The sequence below is a fragment of the Oncorhynchus masou genome, chromosome 13 (genome assembly GCF_036934945.1).
Source record: "Oncorhynchus masou masou isolate Uvic2021 chromosome 13, UVic_Omas_1.1, whole genome shotgun sequence".
Lineage (NCBI taxonomy): Eukaryota > Metazoa > Chordata > Actinopteri > Salmoniformes > Salmonidae > Oncorhynchus > Oncorhynchus masou.
In genome coordinates this window covers 10,380,847-10,400,115 of record NC_088224.1, presented here as the reverse complement: position 1 = coordinate 10,400,115, position 19,269 = coordinate 10,380,847, and the positions used below count along the sequence as shown (strand labels likewise).

Here is a 19,269-nt window from a genome sequence, read left to right as displayed (position 1 = left end):
AGGGGTGACCATCTCTGGCCTGAACCACAGACTTTAGAGAGAGTGACCATCTCTGGCCTGAACCACAGACATTAGAGGGGTGACCATCTTTTGAAGAATATGTGTACTGCATGGGTGGGGAAATGGGTTGAGGATTCACTCTCCCTCTACTGTAGCCCTTTGATACAGTCCAGAGGATAAATCAGGTCTATTCAACTCTGAGCCTGGAGGTCTGGAGGACTGCTGGTTTTTCTGTTCTACCTGATAATGAACTGCACCGCCTGGTGTCCCAGGTCTAAATCAGTCCCTGATTAGAGGAGAATCACCCACCTGGTGTCCCAGGTCTAAATCAGTCCTATATTAGAGAGGAAGAATGTAAATCAGCAGTGGAACTGGCTTCCAGGTCCAGATTTGTAATTGGCTGGGGGAGCTAGTGGTGACTGTCTCTGTTGGATGGGATCAGGAGGGTAAAACCGTCGCGGCTCTTCCTGAAGTCTGCGTTGGCCTGGCCGACCTTGGTCTCCACGGTTACGCTCTTGGGCTTGCCCCGCATGTGCAGCTGGATGGCCGAGCAGCAAACCTTCACCAGGAGAGGGGTGTTCCTCACACTGAAACACACACACACACAACCTGTTAACGCACGGATCATTTCAATGACAAATGCTTCATGCGGGAGTACAACACAGTCCCTTATTTAGATATAAAGCAAAAAAACATACACTACCGTTCAAAAGTTTGGGGTCACTTAGAAATGTCCTTGATTTGAAATAAATAAAAAATGTAAAGTGTCCATTTAAAATGACATCAAATTGATCAGAAATACAGGGTAGACATTGCAAAGTCAGCGTTTTGCAAACAGTATTACTATTTGTAACAAGGTTACATACTACCCCTTTCCATCTCTATATGACATGTTGTGATTGGTATGCCAGTAAAGGACAGTCAACACAGCACAGAGAGTCTTTCCATTTGTAATACAAGGTAATTATACCCCTTATCTACTTAAGCAATAAGGCACCTCGGGGGTGTGGTGTATGGCCAATATAGCACGACTCAGGGCTGTTCTTAGACACGATGCAACGCGGAGTGATACATTGGCCATATACCGCAAACTCCCGCGGTGCCTTATTGCTATTATAAACTGGTTACCAACGAAATTAGAACAGTAAAAATAAATATGTTGTCAAACCCATGGTATACCGTCTGCCACACCACAGCTGTCAGCCAATCAGCATTCAGGGCTCGAACCACCCAGTTTACTACTCTGTTTTAATAACTATATCTCGCCTCAGAGGACTACCATCCTGGAGGACCACCAGCCTCTATCCTGGAGGACCACCAGCCTCTATCCTGGAGGACCACCAGCCTCTATCCTGGAGGACCACCAGTCTCTATCCTGGAGGACCGCCAGACTCGATCCTGGAGGACCGCCAGCCTCTATCCTGGAGGACCACCAGCCTCTACTCTATCCTGGAGGACCGCCCGACTCTATCCTGGAGGACCACCAGCCTCTACTCTATCCTGGAGGACCGCCAGCCTCTATCCTGGAGGACTACCAGTCTCTCCTCTATCCTGGAGGACCGCGAGCCTCTATCCTGGAGGACCACCAGCCTCTACTCTATCCTGGAGGACCACCAGCCTCTACTCTATCCTGGAGGACCACCAGCCTCTTCTCTATCCTGGAGGACCACCATCCTCTCCTCTATCCTGGATGACCACCAGCCACTCCTCTATCCTGGAGGACCACCAGCCTCTCCTCTATCCTGGAGTACCGCGAGCCTCTATCCTGGAGGACCACCAGCCTCTACTCTATCCTGGAGGACCACCAGCCTCTATCCTGGAGAACCGTCAGCCTCTATCCTGGAGGACCACCAGCCTCTAATCTATCCTGAAGGACCGTCAGCCTCTATCCTGGAGGACCACCAGACTCTACTCTATCCTGGAGGACCACCAGCCTCTATCCTGGAGGACCACCAGCCTCTCCTCTATCCTGGAGGACCGCAAGACTCTATCCTGGAGGACCACCAGCCTCTACTCTATCCAAAGGACCACCAGCCTCTACTCTATCCTGGAGGACCACCAGCCTCTTCTCTATCCTGGAGGACCACCATCCTCTCCTCTATCCTGGATGACCGCCAGCCAATCCTCTATCCTGGAGGACCACCAGCCTCTCCTCTATCCTGGAGGACCGCGAGCCTCTATCCTGGAGGACCAGCAGACTCTACTCTATCCTGGAGGACCACCAGCCTCTTCTCTATCCTGGAGGACCGCCATCCTCTCCTCTATCCTGGATGACCGCCAGCCACTCCTCTATCCTGGAGGACCACCAGTCTCTCCTCTATCCTGGAGGACCGCCAGCCACTATCCTGGAGGACCGCCAGCCACTCCTCTATCCTGGAGGACTGCCAGCCTCTCCTCTATCCTGGAGGACCGACAGCCTCTCCTCTATCCTGGAGGACCACCAGCCTCTATCCTGGAGGACCGCCAGACTCGATCCTGGAGGACCGCCAGCCTCTATCCTGGAGGACCACCAGCCTCTACTCTATCCTGGAGGACCGCCCGACTCTATCCTGGAGGACCACCAGCCTCTACTCTATCCTGGAGGACCGCCAGCCTCTATCCTGGAGGACTACCAGTCTCTCCTCTATCCTGGAGGACCGCGAGCCTCTATCCTGGAGGACCACCAGCCTCTACTCTATCCTGGAGGACCACCAGCCTCTACTCTATCCTGGAGGACCACCAGCCTCTTCTCTATCCTGGAGGACCACCATCCTCTCCTCTATCCTGGATGACCGCCAGCCACTCCTCTATCCTGGAGGACCACCAGCCTCTCCTCTATCCTGGAGTACCGCGAGCCTCTATCCTGGAGGACCACCAGCCTCTACTCTTTCCTGGAGGACCACCAGCCTCTATCCTGGAGAACCGTCAGCCTCTATCCTGGAGGACCACCAGACCCTACTCTATCCTGAAGGACCGTCAGCCTCTATCCTGGAGGACCACCAGCCTCTACTCTATCCTGGAGGACCACCAGCCTCTATCCTGGAGGTCCACCAGCCTCTCCTCTATCCTGGAGGACCGCGAGCCTCTATCCTGGAGGACCACCAGCCTCTACTCTATCCAAAGGACCACAAGCCTCTACTCTATCCTGGAGGACCACCAGCCTCTTCTCTATCCTGGAGGACCACCATCCTCTCCTCTATCCTGGATGACCGCCAGCCAATCCTCTATCCTGGAGGACCACCAGCCTCTCCTCTATCCTGGAGGACCGCGAGCCTCTATCCTGGAGGACCAGCAGACTCTACTCTATCCTGGAGGACCACCAGCCTCTTCTCTATCCTGGAGGACCGCCATCCTCTCCTCTATCCTGGATGACCGCCAGCCACTCCTCTATCCTGGAGGACCACCAGCCTCTCCTCTATCCTGGAGGACCGCCAGCCACTATCCTGGAGTACCGCCAGCCACTCCTCTATCCTGGAGGACTGCCAGCCTCTCCTCTATCCTGGAGGACCGACAGCCTCTCCTCTGTCCTGGAGGACCACCAGTCACTATCCGGGAGGACCGCCATCCTCTCCTCTATCCTGGAGGACTGCCAGGCACTCCTCTATCCTGGAGGACCGCCAGCCTCTCCTCTATCCTGGAGGACCACCATCCTCTCCTCTATCCTGGAGGACCACCATCCTCTCCTCTATCCTGGAGGACCACCAGCCTCTCCTCTATCCTGGAGGACCACCATCCTCTCCTCTATCCTGGAGGACCACCATCCTCTCCTCTATCCTGGAGGACCACCATCCTCTCCTCTATCCTGGAGGACCACCATCCTCTCCTCTATCCTCTATCCTGGAGGACCGCCAGCCACTCCTCTATCCTGGAGGACCGCCAGCCTCTCCTCTATCCTGGAGGACCCCCATCCTCTCCTCTTTCCTGGAGGACCGCCAGCCTCTCCTCTATCCTGGAGGACCGCCAGCCTCTCCTCTATCCTGGAGGACCGCCAGCCTCTCCTCTATCCTGGAGGACCGCCAGCCTCTCCTCTATCCTGGAGGACCGCCAGCCTTTATCCTGGAAGACCACCAGTCTCTCCTCTTGTGTTGTTTTTCATTTTCATTTTATTTTTATTTCACCTTTATTTAACCACGTAGGCTAGTTGAGAACAAGTTCTCATTTACAACTGCGACGTGACCAAGATAAAGCATAGCAGTGTGAACAGACAACAACACAGAGTTACACATGGAGTAACAATAAACAAGTCAATAACACAGTAGAAAACAAGAAAGAGTCTATATACATTGTGTGCAAAAGGCATGAGGAGGTAGACGAATAATTACAATTTAGCAGATTAGCACTGGAGTGATAAATGATCAGATGGTCATGTACAGGTAGAGATACTGGTGTGCAAAAGAGCAGAAAAGTAAACAAATAAAAACAGTATGGGGATGAGGTAGGTAAATTGGGTGGGCTGTTTACCGATGGACTATGTACAGCTGCAGCGATCGGTTAGCTGCTCAGATATCAGATGTTTAATATTGGTGAGGGAGATAAAAGTCTCCAATTTCAGTGATTTTTGTAATTCATTCCAGTCACAGGCAGCAGAGAACTGGAAGGAAAGGCGGCCAAATCAGGTGTTGGCTTCAGGGATGAACAGTGAGATACACCTGCTGGAGCGCGTGCTACGGGTGGGTGTTGCCATCGTGACCAGTGAACTGAGATAAGGTGGAGCTGTAGATGACCTGGAGCCAGTGGGTCTGGCGACAAATATGTAGCGAGGGCCAGCCGACGAGAGCATACAGGTCGCAGTGGTGGGTGGTATAAGGTGCTTTAGTAACAAAACGGATGGCACTGTGATAAACTGCATCCAGTTTGCTGAGTAGAGTCTTGGAAGCTATTTTGTAGATGACATCACCAAGTCAAGGATCGGTAGTTTTAGTTTTACTAGGGTAAGTTTGGCGGCGAGAGGCTTTGTTGTGAAATAGAAAGCCGACTAGATTTGATTTTAGATTGGAGATGTTTGATATGAGTCTGGAAGGAGAGTTTACAGTCTAGCCAGACACCTAGGTACTTATAGATGTCCACATATTCTAGGTCGGATCCATCCAGGGTGGTGATGCTAGTCTGGCGAACGGTTGAAAAGCATGCATTTGATTTTACTAGTGTTTAAGAGCAGTTGGAGGACACGGAAGGATTGTTGTATGGCATTGAAGCTCGTTTGGAGGTTAGATAGCACAGTGTCCAAGGAAGGGCCAGAGGTATACAGAATGGTGTCGTCTGAGTAGAGGTGGATCAGGGAATCGCCCGCAGCAAGAGCAACATCATTGATATATACAGAGAAAGGAGTCGGCCCGAGAATTGAACCCTGTGGCACCCCCATAGAGACTGCCAGAGGACCGGACAACATGCCCTCCGATTTGACACACTGAACTCTGTCTGCAAAGTAGTTGGTGAACCAGGCAAGGCAGTCATTAGAAAAACCGAGGCTACTGAGTCTGCTGATAGGAATATGATGATTGACAGAGTCGAAAGCTTTGGCCAGGTCGATGAAGACGGCTGCACAGTACTGTCTTTTATCGATGGCGGTTATGATATTGTTTAGGACCTTGAGCGTGGCTGAGGTGCACCCGTGACCGGCTCGGAAACCAGATTGCACAGCGGAGAAGGTACGGTGGGATTCGAGATGGTCAGTGATCTGTTTGTTGACTTTGCTTTCCAAGACCTTAGATAGGCAGGGCAGGATGGATATAGGTCTGTAACAGTCTGGGTCCAGGGTGTCTCCCCCTTTGAAGAGGGGGATGACCGCGGCAGCTTTCCAATCCTTGGGGATCTCAGACGATACGAAAGAGAGGTTGAACAGGCTGGTTATAGGGGTTGCGACAATGGCGGCGGATAGTTTCAGAAATAGAGGGTCCAGATTGTCAAGCCCAGCTGATTTGTACGGGTCTAGGTTTTGCAGCTCTTTCAGAACATCTGCTATCTGGATTTGGGTAAAGGAGAAGCTGGGGAGGCTTGGGCGAGTTGCTGCGGGGGGGCGGAGCTGTTGGCTGAGGTTGGAGTAGCCAGGAGGAAGGCATGGCCAGCCGTATACAGGGTTGTTACCGCATCCAACCCTGTATACAGTGCTTGAGTTGTTTCTGTGTCCAACCCAGTGCTTGTGTGCTGTACTGAAGCTCCTCTGTTACACCACCTATCCATGAGCTGACAGTTGCCACGGGAAGAGAGGGTCGACAGGAGGAAGAGAAAGGGAAGAGATGGGAAAGATGGGGGAAAGAGTGGGGGAAAGAGTGGGGGATAAGAGTGGGGGAAAGAGTGGGGGAAAAGAGTGGGGGAAAAGAGTGGGGGGAAAGAGTGGGGGAAAAGAGAAGGGGGGAAAGAGTGGGGGAAAGAGTGGGGGAAAAGAGAAGGGGGAAAGAGTGAGGGGAAAGAGTGGGGGAAAGAGTGGGGGGCGACGGGGGGAAAGAGTGGGGGGGGGCGAGGGGGAAAGAGTGGGGGAAAAGAGTGGGGGGAAAGTGTGGGGGAAAAGAGAAGGGCGGAAAGTGGGGGGACAGAGTGGGGGAAAAGAGAAGGGGGAAAGAGTGGGGGAAAAGAGAAGGGGGAAAGAGTGGGGGAAAAGAGGGGGAAAGAGTGGGGGAAAAGAGAAGGGGGAAAGAGTGAGGGGAAAGAGTGGGGAAAAGAGAAGGGGGAAAGAGTGAGGGGAAAGAGTGGGGGGAAAGAGTGAGGGAAAGAGTGGGGGAAAAGAGAAGGGGGAAAGAGTGGGGGAAAAGGAAGGGGGAAAGAGTGAGGGGAAAGAGTGGGGGAAAAGAGAAGGGGGAAAGAGTGAGGGGAAAGAGTGGGGGAAAAGAGAAGGGGGAAAGAGTGGGGGAAAAGAGAAGGGGGAAAGAGTGAGGGGAAAGAGTGGGGGAAAGAGTGGGGGGCGACGGGGGAAAGAGTGGGGGGCCACGGGGGAAAGAGTGGGGGAAAAGAGTGGGGGGAGAAGGGGGAAATGGGGGAAAATAGTGGGGGGAAAGAAAGAAGGGGGAAAGAGTGGGGGAAAAGAGTGGGGGAAAGAGAAGGGGGAAAGAGTGGGGGAAAAGAGTGGGGGAAAGAGAAGGGGGAAAAGAGTGGGGGAAAAGAGAAGGGTGGAAAGAGTGGGGGAAAGAGTGGGGGAAAAGAGTGGGGGAAAGAGTGGGGGAAAGAGTGGGGGAAAAGAGAAGGGGTCTCAGTGAGGGGAAAGAGTGGGGGAAAGAGTGGGGGGCTATCAAAGAGTGGGGGCGACGGGGGAAAGAGTGGGGGAAAAGAGTGGGGGGAAAGAGAAGGGGGAAAGAGTGGGGGAAAATAGTGGGGGGAAAGAGAAGGGGGAAAGAGTGGGGGAAAAGAGTGGGGGGAAAGAGAAGGGGGAAAGAGTGGGGGAAAAGAGTGGGGGGTGAGAAGGGGGAAAGAGTGGGGGAAAATAGTGGGGGAAAGAGAAGGGGGAAAAGAGTGGGGGAAAAGAGAAGGGGAAAAGAGTGGGGGAAAAGAGTGGGGGAAAAGAGTGGGGGAAAGAGAAGGGGGAAAGAGTGGGAAAAGAGTGGGGGAAAGAGAAGGGGGAAAGAGTGGGGGGAAAGAGAAGGGGGAAAGAGTGGTGGAAAATAGTGGGGGGAAAGAGTGGGGGAAAAGAGTGGGGGGAAAGAGAAGGGGGGGCCTTGGCTGCTGCACAGTCAGCTGAAGATGATCTGTTCTGAAGGACACAGTCTCGGTTTGCGTCCCAAATGGCACACTATTCCCTACATGCACACAATTCCCTGGTCAAAAGTACTAGTGGAATAGGGTGTCATTAAGAACACAGCCTCCCTCTGCCACAGGGGATCCTCCAGCCTGGCTGGACCATCACATGGTCAAATGCACAGAAAGACGTTATCCGTCTATTGGACTGGATGGACACACCATTAAACTGCTCTATATCTGGGCTGGTTAAGGAGCCCTTTGTGGGTTATCCTGGTAGGAGGGAATCAGTTTTAAAAGGGCAGTAATTATCATTTGTCTCAGTATGAATTGGTGATGCTGCTCTATCAAAATTGCAGGAAAGTAACTGTATTTTGTGTGTGTGTGTGTGTGTGTGTGTGTGCTGGGTGTGTGTGTGTGTGTGTGTGTGTGTGTGTGTGTGTGTGTGTGTGTGTGTGTGTGTGTGTGTGTGTGCTGGGGTGTGTGTGTGTGTGGGGTGTGTGTGTGTGTGTGTGTGTGTGTGTGTGTGTGTGTGTGTGTGTGTGTGTGTGTGTGTGTGTGTGTGTGTGTGTGTGTGTGTGTGTGTGTGTGTGTGTGTGTGTGTGTGTGTGTGTGTGTGTGCGTGTGTGTGTGTGTGTGTGCGTGTGTGTGTGTGTGTGTGCTGGTGTACTGTACTCAAGCTTAACTCAAGGCTTCCTTCCAGTTCCAGTGGCCTAGTTTCACAAAGCTGCATGGCATCCATCCTAAGCCACTAACAGGTGTGACCACAGTCCCCAAAGTCACTCAACCCTCATCTATTCCCCCTTCCTCACTACTCATCCTCCCCCTCACACCCCTTTGTTCACTATAAAGTCCTCCTCCCAGAGCCACACACAGACGGCCCTGCGGCCCTCAAACCCACCGCCCTCCCTAGGTTTTGATGAATCACGTGCGATACTGATCTTAAGGGGCCAGGATATATTTATTGACCACCTGCCCAGAGGAAGCAGCCCGGTGTAAACATACACCAGGGGAACTGTGTTTCAACTTCACACTAAGCTCCGGGCTATGACAGGGGGATTTGACTGATACAGCTGGGCCACAGAACTACAATAAGTAGAGGGAATAGGCTGCCATTCCAGGTGCAGAGCAGGTCTGTCAGTCTATATCTGGGCTATGGTATTGCAGTGTAGTGGGGGGGGGGGGGGGGGGGTAAGGTGGTCCAGATTTCTCAATGAGAGACTAGGCTGGATCTGAAATGGCACCCTATTCCCTATATAATGTACTACTTTTGACAAGGGGTCCCAATTCCCAATATAGTGGACTACTTTTGACCGGTGACCCTATATCGTCCACTACTTTTGACCGGTGACCCTATATCGTCCACTACTTTTGACCAGTGACCCTATATCGTCCACTACTTTTGACCGGTGACCCTATATCGTCCACTACTTTTGACCAGTGACCCTATATCGTCCACTACTTTTGACCAGTGACCCTATATCGTCCACTACTTTTGACCAGTGATCCTATATCGTCCACTACTTTTGACCAGTGACCCTATATCGTCCACTACTTTTGACCAGTGTCCCTATATCGTCCACTACTTTTGACCAGTGTCCCTATATCGTCCACTACTTTTGACCAGTGACCCTATATCGTCCACTACTTTTGACCAGTGACCCTACATCGTCCACTACTTTTGACCGGTGACCCTATATCGTCCACTACTTTTGACCAGTGACCCTATATCGTCCACTACTTTTGACCAGTGACCCTATATCGTCCACTACTTTTGACCAGTGTCCCTACATCTTCCACTACTTTTGACCAGTGTCCCTACATCGTCCACTACTTTTGACCAGTGTCCCTACATCGTCCACTACTTTTGACCAGTGTCCCTACATCGTCCACTACTTTTGACCAGTGTCCCTACATCTTCCACTACTTTTGACCGGTGACCCTATATCTTCCACTACTTTTGACCAGTGACCTTATTCCATATTCCCTATATTTTTCCCAAATGTTTTTCTTGTGTGGATGGTCAGGGGGCCGGAATATAATTACAAATAATTTGTTGAGTGCAAATTGAACGCAAGTACCCCAAACAGATATAATATTTGACTACAACATAATCATTTCAAAACGTCCTTACATTTGAATACAGTCAGATACTGTATATCTCTCTATTATGCGTGGGAATATCTTAGAACAGAATTCCAAAATTAAAATCCCTCTGAGCTGATTCCCCCCCCCCCAAATAATATATATATATATATATATATATATATATATATATATATTTACAGTTGAAGTTGGAAGTTTACATACACTTAGGTTGGAGTCATTAAAACTCGTTTTTTCAACCACTCCACAAAATTCTTGTTAAACTATAGTTTTGGCAAGTCGGTTAGGACATCTACTTTGTGCATGACACAAAGTAATTTTTCCAACAATTGTTTACAGACAGATTATTTCACTTATAATTTAATGTATCACAATTCCAGTGGGTCAGAAGTTTACATACACTAAGTTGACTTTGCCTTTAAACAGCTTGGAAAATTCCAGAAAATTATGTCATGTTGTTAGAAGCTTCCGATAGGCTCCTTGACATCATTTGAGGCAATTGGAGGTGTACCTGTGGATGTATTTCAAGGCCTACCTTCAAACTCAGTGCCTCTTTCCTTAACATAAGGGGAAAATCAAAAGAAATTAGCCAAGACCTCAGAAAGAAAATTGTAGACCTCCACATTTCTAGTTCATCCTTGTGAGCAATTTCCAAATGCAATTTCCAAAATCTGTGGGCAGAACTGAAAAAGTGTGTGCGAGCAAGGAGGCCTACAAACCTGACTCAGTTACACCAGCTCAGACAGGAGGAATGGGCCAAAATTCACCCAACTTATTGTGGGAAGCTTGTGGAAGGCTACCCGAAACGTTTGACCCAAGTTAAACAATTTAAAGGTAATGCTACCAAATACTAATTGAGTGTATGTGAACTTCTGACCCACTGGGAATGTGATGAAAGAAATAAAAGCTGAAATAAATAATTCTCTCTACTATTATTCTGACATTTCACATTCTTAAAATAAAGTGGTGATCCTAATTGACCTAAGGCTGCGAGATTGTCTAGGATTAAATGTCAGGAAGTGTGAAAAACTGAATTTAAATGTATTTGGCTAAGGTGTATGTTAACTTCCAATGTCAACTGTATGTGTGTGTGTATATTATATACACACACACACACACACACACACACACACACACACACTCAACCGTTCAAAAGTTTGGAGTCACTTAGAAATGCCCTTATTTTTGAGAAAGAAAGACATTTTTTGTCCATTAATATAACATCAAATTTATCAGAAATACAGTGTAGACATTGTTAATGTTGTAAATGACTATTGTAGCTGGAAACGGCAGATTGTTTTTAATGGAATATCTACATGTGTGTAAAGAGGACCGTTATTAGCAACAGTCACTCCTGTGTTCCAATGGTACGTTGTGTTAGCTAATCCAAGTTTATCATTTTAAAAGCAAATTGATCATTAGAAAACCCTTTTGCAATCATGGTGGAGACAGCATCATGCTGTAGGGATGTTTTTCAGTGGCAGGGACAGGGAGACTAGTCAGGATCGAGGCAAAGATGAACAGAGCAAAGTACAGAGAGATCCTTGATGAAAACCTGCTCCAGAGCGCTCAGAATGTCATGCCGGGGGAAGGTTCACCTTCCAACAGGACAACGACCCTAAGCACACAGCCAAGACAACGCAGCAGTGGCTTCGGGACAAGTCTCTGAATGTCCTTGAGGGGCCCCAATCGAACATTTCTGGAGAGACCTGAAAATATCTGTGCAGCAATGCTCACCATCCAACCTGACAGAGCTTGAGAGGATCTGCAGAGAAGAATAAGAGAAACTCCCTAAAGGCAGGCGTGGCCAAGCTTGTAGCGTCATACCCAAGAAGACTCAAGACTGTAATCGCTGCCAAAGGTGCTTCAACAAAGTACTGAGGAAAAGGTCTGAAAACGTATGTGATATTTCCTTTAAAAAAATATACTTAAATTAGCTAAATATTCTAACAACCTGTTTTTGTTTAGTCATTATGGGGTATTGTGTTTAGAATGATGAGGGAAAAACAACTATTTTATCCATTTTAGAATAAGGCCGTAACTTTAACAAAATGTGGAAAAAGTCAAGGTGTCTGAGTACTTTCCGAAGGTTCCATTTGAGATGCAGACCTGGTGTTTACGACCTGGTTTCAATCGCTGGTCTAAAGGGGGGGTTTGGTCTGGTTCATAAATAGGGTGATGTTCTCAGGCTCCACCATGTGCCAAGAAGACCTCATAATGCTGTGGCCCAATTATTCAACCTTGTGGAATCGACCGCCGACAGAACTGGGGCGCAGCAGCAACGCCTGGGCTACGTCTCTAATGGCAGCCTACTCCCTACCTTGCAGTACTTTTCATCAGGGTCCACGGGGCTCTAGTCAAAAAAATAGTCCACTTCATAGGGAATAGGGTGCTGTTTTGGACGCAGACCCTGGGCTACGTCTCCAATGGCAGCCTACTCCCTACCTTGCAGTACTTTTGATCAGGGTCCACGGGGCTCTAGTCAAAAAAATAGTCCACTTCATAGGGAATAGGGTGCTGTTTTGGACGCAGACCCCTGGGCTACGTCTCTAATGGCAGCCTACTCCCTACCTTGCAGTACTTTTGATCAGGGTCCACGGGGCTCTAGTCAAAAAAATAGTCCACTTCATAGGGAATAGGGTGCTGTTTTGGACGCAGTCCTGGAGGGGCCTGAGGACCATGTCTCTATCTCAGATCCTTCGTTTTTTGGCCCCTCCCTCCCATTCCCCTGCCATATCCTCTATGCTGTTGGAGTGTGATAGTCCAATGTGAACATATGCCTCCATTGTCTCCATTATGGAGAACTATGAGGCCATTTAGTGCTGGGCTGTGGCTGGGTGTGTGTATCTGCTCTGGCTCCTGCCACACAATGTCACAGTGTTAGTGACGGTGGTGCAAGGCTGTGTGTGTGTGTGTGTGTGTGTGTGTGTGTGTGTGTGTGTGTGTGTGTGTGTGTGTGTGTGTGTGTGTGTGTGTGTGTGTGTGTGTGTGTGTGTGTGTGTGTGTGTGTGTGTGTGTGTGTGGGTGGGTATGTGTGTGTGTATGTGTGTGTGTTTAACTATACTTAATACTAAACTAACATTTAACCAACTGGGGACATTATGTTAGTCGGCATAAGGAAAAAGGCTATTTCTAGAGGGTATAGTGTCAGGGTTAGTGTTGTGTGTGTTAAGGTTAGGGTTAGGGTTAGGGTTAGGGTTAGTGTTAGGGTTAGTGTTAGTTGTGTATGTGTGTGTCTACATGAGTTGTCTGGGATATGTGACTCGCTTCAGGAAACTAGGCGTATGTCACAGGAGCAGCATTTCAACATATTTTTTACAATTTTTAATCAAAATGCTTTATTTATTTATTTTTTAGCAGAAATGGCTTCTGGAACATGTGAACTTTCATGTGCCTTAGGGATACGTCCATTTCTTTTCAATTTTCACCTTAAATTACATACCCTTTTCTAACTGCCTGTAACTCAATTTGAAAGGAAACACTTTGAACTTTGTGGAAATGTGAAAGGAATGAAGGAGAATATAACAGAATAGATCTGGTAGAAGATAATGCAAAGAAGAAACCAACCGTTGTATTTTTTACATTTTTACCATCATCTTTGAAATGCAAGAGAAAGGCCATAATGTATTATTCCAGCCCAGGTGCAATTCAGATTTTGTGTGTATGTGTGTATGTGCAAAGTTTTAGACTGATCCAATAAACCAGTGCATTTCTGTTAAAAAATGTTGTTTCAAGACTGCCCAAATGTGCCTAATATTCATGTTCAAAATGATGCACTCTCCTCAAAACAATGGCATGGTATTATTTCATTGCAATAGCTACTGTAAACTGGACAGTGCAGTTAGATTAATAAGAATGTAAGCTTTCTGCCAATATCAGATATGTCTATGTCCTGGGAAATGTTCTTGTTATACTTACAACCTCATGCTAATCGCATTAGCCTACGTTAGCTCAAGGGACACCGATCCCGAAGAAGGTTTTATTAACAAACTTGTGTTACATCCATAAATAGAAATAACAATTGTTAAATTGCGAACCTAGTTGGTTTAGTCATGGAAAACACAGGAACCTTCCCACTAGCCATGATTGGCTAAGATAATGTATGGGCTGGGCATGCCGGGAGATGAGTTTAGATTGGTCTGCCATGTAGCATGCTTCTGTCTGTAACGTGAGCTGCTCAGTATGTGTTGACAGTCCTTTCTACCACGCCAGTTTTTTTTATAGTTTGAAAGTTAGCCATTGAGAACAACAAAAGCATTGTTACTTTTCTCAATGACATCGATACCCTGAATTTAGCGGGTGCTTTCGACAGATCAGTGATTGGCTACTTTTTGCACACGCCACGGTTTGGTGTGGACCGGTGTGACTTGACATGAAGCTGGCCGAACCAGATTTAGCTACAAACAAAACTGAGTTAAATGGTTACAGTCTTCCATTACGCCTTCCTCCATGTATACGGGTAAGAGTCTAGCTACATTTCCAGGTAAGTTTCTAATTTAGTCAGAAAGTCATTTTATTGCAAATTAAAGCATACTGTTAGTTAGCTAGCAAACGTTGTGTTGCTAACATTAAGTGTATAATCTGTGTAGTAATATTATTAGAATCAGAAAACAATTTGCATTGCATGCTATATCCTAATATTAGCTAGTTTACATTGAACCTAGTTGGTTAGATTTAGCTACCTACAGATTGGTAGTAGGTTGAGTTGGAGTTATGCCAGTTCATTGTTTAGCTAGCTAGCTACACGTCTAAACAAGAGACTCCACTTCGGCCGGATTATTACATTACATACGTTACATCAAATTAGCCAGGTATGTCTGGGGGTGATTATGGCCATTTATTGTAGTTCATGAACATGTGTAGATGTCTAGAAAATAGTGTCCCATCCACTTAGCAAGATGTGGCTGAGGGCTGGTTATAGCATTTCTTTCACATGACCCATCAACTTGGACAAGTGTGTCGGGTAATCGTAATCTAATAACAATGAAATATTTATAAAATATTTTTATCTGTACACTTTGTTTTTGATATTTCTACTATGCAAGTACTATCACTGTACCGTTTACACCTTTTATATGACAAATAAACATTGATTTTATGTGATATAGCATTTGTTTACCACATGGCCTCACATTTGAATCCTTAAAGAGATGGGTGGGACTAAAGCTTAAGAGGGTGTGAACAATGCTGAACGGGTGTAGACAAAGCAAAGCTCTCAAGTAGGTGTTCCAAAACATTCAAGGACCATTTTCTTAAAAGTTTATCAACTTTCAAAGCAGAATTACTTTCCCATTGTTCCTCAACTGCAGTGCATTTTCTGAGTCTCTACTTTTATCCAATGTAAAAAAAAAAACGAATCGAAGTGGTCAGTCATATACCATTATCATCGTTGGCCCAAAACAAGCCTTTCTTCAACAATTTAAGATATTAATGATGATATTAATGATATTAATGATGTAATGTGTAATTACGAAGTCCAGGTGTGTGTAATGATGAGACCAGGTGTGTAATGATGGGGACCATGTGTGTGTAATGATGATGTCCAGGTGTGTGTAATGATTGGACCAGGTGTGTAATGATGGGACCAGGTGTGTGTAATGATGAAGTACAGGTGTGTGTAATGATGGGGACCAGGTGTGTAATGGTGGGAGGAGGGGTGTGTAATGATGGGGACCAGGTGTGTGTAATGATGAAATCCAGGTGTGTGTAATGATAGGACCAGGTGTGTAATGATGGGGACCATGTGTGTGTAATGATGAAGCACAGGTGTGTGTAATGATGGGGACCATGTGTGTGTAAAGATGAAGTACAGGTGTGTGTAATGATGGGGACCAGGTGTGTAATGGTGGGAGGAGGGGTGTGTAATGATGAGGACCAGGTGTGTGTAATGATGAAGTCCAGGTGTGTGTAATGATTGGACCAGGTATGTATAATGATGGAACCAGGTGTGTGTAATGATGGGGACCAGGTGTGTAATGATGAAGTACAGGTATGTGTAATGATGGGGACCAGGTGTGTAATGGTGGTAGGAGGGGTGTGTAATGATGGGGACCAGGTGTGTGTAATGATGAAGTCCAGAGGTGTGTAATGATGGGGACCAGGTATGTAATGATGAAGTCCAGGTATTTGTAATGATGGGACCAGGTGTGTGTAATGATGAAGTCCAGGTGTGTGTAATGATGAAGTACAGGTGTGCGTAATGATGTCATCCAGGTGTGTGTAATGATGGGGACCAGGTGTGTGTAATGATGGGGACCAGGTGTGTAATGATGAAGTACAGGTGTACTTGTGTAATGGTGGGAGGAGGTGTGTGTAATGATGGGAACCAGGAGTGTGTAATAAATATTTAATTGTGTAATAAAGGTTGCCAGGGCCCAGTAGGCGCGACAGCAGGGTCAACACTGTAGCCTGGTCCCAGTTGGCGCGACAGCAGGGTCAACACTGTAGCCTGGTCCCAGTTGGCATGACAGCAGGGTCAACACTGTAGCCTGCTCCCAGTAGGTGTGACAGCAGGGTCAACACTGTAGCCTGCTCCCAGTAGGTGTGACAGCAGGGTCAACACTGTAGCCTGGTCCCAGTAGGCATGACAGCAGGGTCAACACTGTAGCCTGGTCCCAGTAGGTGTGACAGCAGGGTCAACACTGTAGCCTGGTCCCAGTAGGCGCGACAGCAGGGTCAACACTGTAGCCTGGTCCCAGTTGGCGCGACAGCAGGGTCAACACTGTAGCCTGGTCCCAGTTGGCAAGACAGCACAAACAGATCCAGGACCAGGCTAACTACACCTTGTGTTGCGAGACAACATCATATTCATTTGATTCACACATTGCCATACACCTTTCCCTGTGAAAACAACATGACAGACTGATTCCTCACCATACAGTACATATCTAGTCAGGGTAACAGAGAGGAGAACATCCCAACAGTATCAATGGGTTCCAAGTTGTTAGCTGCCTGTTAGAGGGGCTCTCAGATCACCTCACAGTATCAAGGCACATATTCATACGCATCTAAGAGCAGGATCAGGATCCCATGTCCGTGCAATCCTATTCATTACGGCAAAACTGATCCAAATCAGATCAGATCTACTCTGAGACGCTTTGTGAATAATTTGATGGGATCTGGGCTGCAACTGTGATGACTGCCACTCCTAATATTAACAACAACAGACTCCAGAACAGCCTGATGACTACACTACTAGGTCCTGAAGACTCAGCTCAAGACCAGGGGGCTCAGCGGCTGTCTGGGTTCCTAACCGAGTCACCATGATGCCTGCCCTACAGCCACTTTCTCTAAAACAGAGTAATTTCCCTGTAATTTCTCTATATGTATTCCAGCCAGTGCTTTCTCTGTGACAAACTGCAACGAAACCTACCTATCAGCATCTCCCTCATAGCACCTCCATAGCACTTGCTGTAACACTATCTGTCTGTGAAGAAAACCATGGCAGGCAAGGTTATTTATAGCAATGTGTCCATGGGGTGTTAAAAGAGTGTGCCCCAGAAATACAAGTCTGTTGCTTTGTGGTTGAATGGTTTAAATAAGATAAAAATGAGAACAAACTCATCCCCCCAAAAAATAAAAACTCACTAAACTGACATTCACACTCTCCCCCCCAACCCTCCCTTCTCTCTCTCTCTCTCCACTCATCCCTACCTCCCTCCACTCACTCTCTCCTCATCCTTCTCCCCTCTCCCTTCACTCTATTCCCTCATCCCTCTCTCCCTCCCTATCCCTCATCCGTCTCCCTCCCTTCACACGCTCCCCTCATCCCTCCCCCACTCCCTCCCTTCACACTCCCTACATTCCTCTCTCCCTCCACACTCCTTCATCCCTCTATCCCTTCCCCCGCTCCCTCCCTTCACACTCCTCATCCCTCCCTCCTCCCACTCTCCCCTCATCCCTCCCTTCACTCTCTCCCCTCATCACTCTCTTCATCCAGGCAGGTATAATTGGCCGTCAGAAGGGGATCAAACAGCATATCTGTCAGTCGGTCGACCCCCTCTATCTAACCAACTATCCCCCCTCTACCTAGCCAACTATTCCACCATGAGAGACAGGCCCTCTATCTCGCCAACTATTGCACCATGAGAGACAGGCCCTCTATCTAGCCAACTATTCCACCATGAGAGACAGGCCCTCTATCTAGCCAACTATTCCACCATGAGAAACAGGCCCTCTATCTAGCCAACTATTCCACCATGAGAAACAGGCCCTCTACCTAATCGAATATTCCACCATGAGAGACCGGTCAGGCCCTCTAACCAACTATCCCATCATGAGAGACCGGTCAGGCCCTCTACCTAACCAACTATCCCATCGTGAGAGACAGTGATGGAGTAGGAAATAAAGAGTAATTTAACGGTGGATGATGAGGTCATGATGGAAGAGTCATTTAAAGCTGGATGAAGAGGTCATCATGGAAGAGTCATATAAAGCTGGATGAAGAGGTCATCATGGAAGAGTCATAGCTGGATGAAGAGGTCATGGATAGACAGTTTTTTGGACAGGAATCTCCTGAGTGTTTGAAAGATGAATGATGGTAGTTTACCAGTCCGCTAAAGACCCAGACTGTTCCTCAATTCATCATGTCTTTATCTCATGGAACTACCCTCTCTACTTCTTGGTCTTCAGAGATTCACTTTCACAGGTGAGAAACAGGCCCAGTGTGGAGCCTGGGACATGTTTAACACCTCAGTATAGTGTAGCACAGCAACTCATTCACACCACAGTTCCATTTTGGTAAAACAACTAATTCACACTAGAGGTCTTCATGGGTCCAAAAAGTTGGACCCATACCGAAATGGACCTGGGGCTTTTCCACCAGGACCCGAGGACAATTAGACACGATCCGATCGAAGTGAGGGAAGCAGCAGAAAAGTATTTTTTTAAGCTACTTTATTGACTGGAGCTGATAAAACACAAGGGAAGGGAGATGTGTTCTGCTCTACCAGGAGGGGGATGGGCTGTACTGTGAGTGACACGGGTAGCAGGAAGGGAGATATGTTCCACTCTACCAGGAGGGGGGTGGGCTGTACTGTGAGTGACATGGGTAGCAGGGAGGGAGATATGAGACACAGCAACCAACCAACCAAGCCGACTCATTACTAGTAGCTGCCATAGCTAGGTTATTTATCATCCAATACGATTATGTAGTACCTCTACTGACTGTATCAAACCGGGGGAAGCTAGTTAAGCGTGCTAACGTTGGCTAGCTAGGCTAATTGAGGCTGCAGTGCATGCCCCAAAGCCCCAAAGCCGCCCGCCCCAAAGCCCCAAAGCCGCCCGCCCCAAGCCCCAAAGCCGCCCCAAGCCCCAAAGCCGCCCGCCCCAAGCCCCAAAGCAGCCTGCCCCAAGCCCCAAAGCCGCCCGCCCCAAGCCCCAAAGCCGCCCACCCCAAAGCCGCCCCGCCCCAAAGCCCCAAAGCCGCCCGCCCCAAGTCCCAAAGCAGCCTGCCCCAAAGCCCCAAAGCCGCCCGCCCCAAGCCCCAAAGCAGCCTGCCCCAAGCCCCAAAGCAGCCTG

The 19,269-nt window shown here is 48.1% G+C and overlaps 1 pseudogene; it reads right to left on the bottom strand.

The window, feature by feature from the left end:
* Positions 1-19,269, bottom strand: part of LOC135551639 (unconventional myosin-Ig-like) — a 170,390-nt pseudogene continuing 151,121 nt past the window's right edge.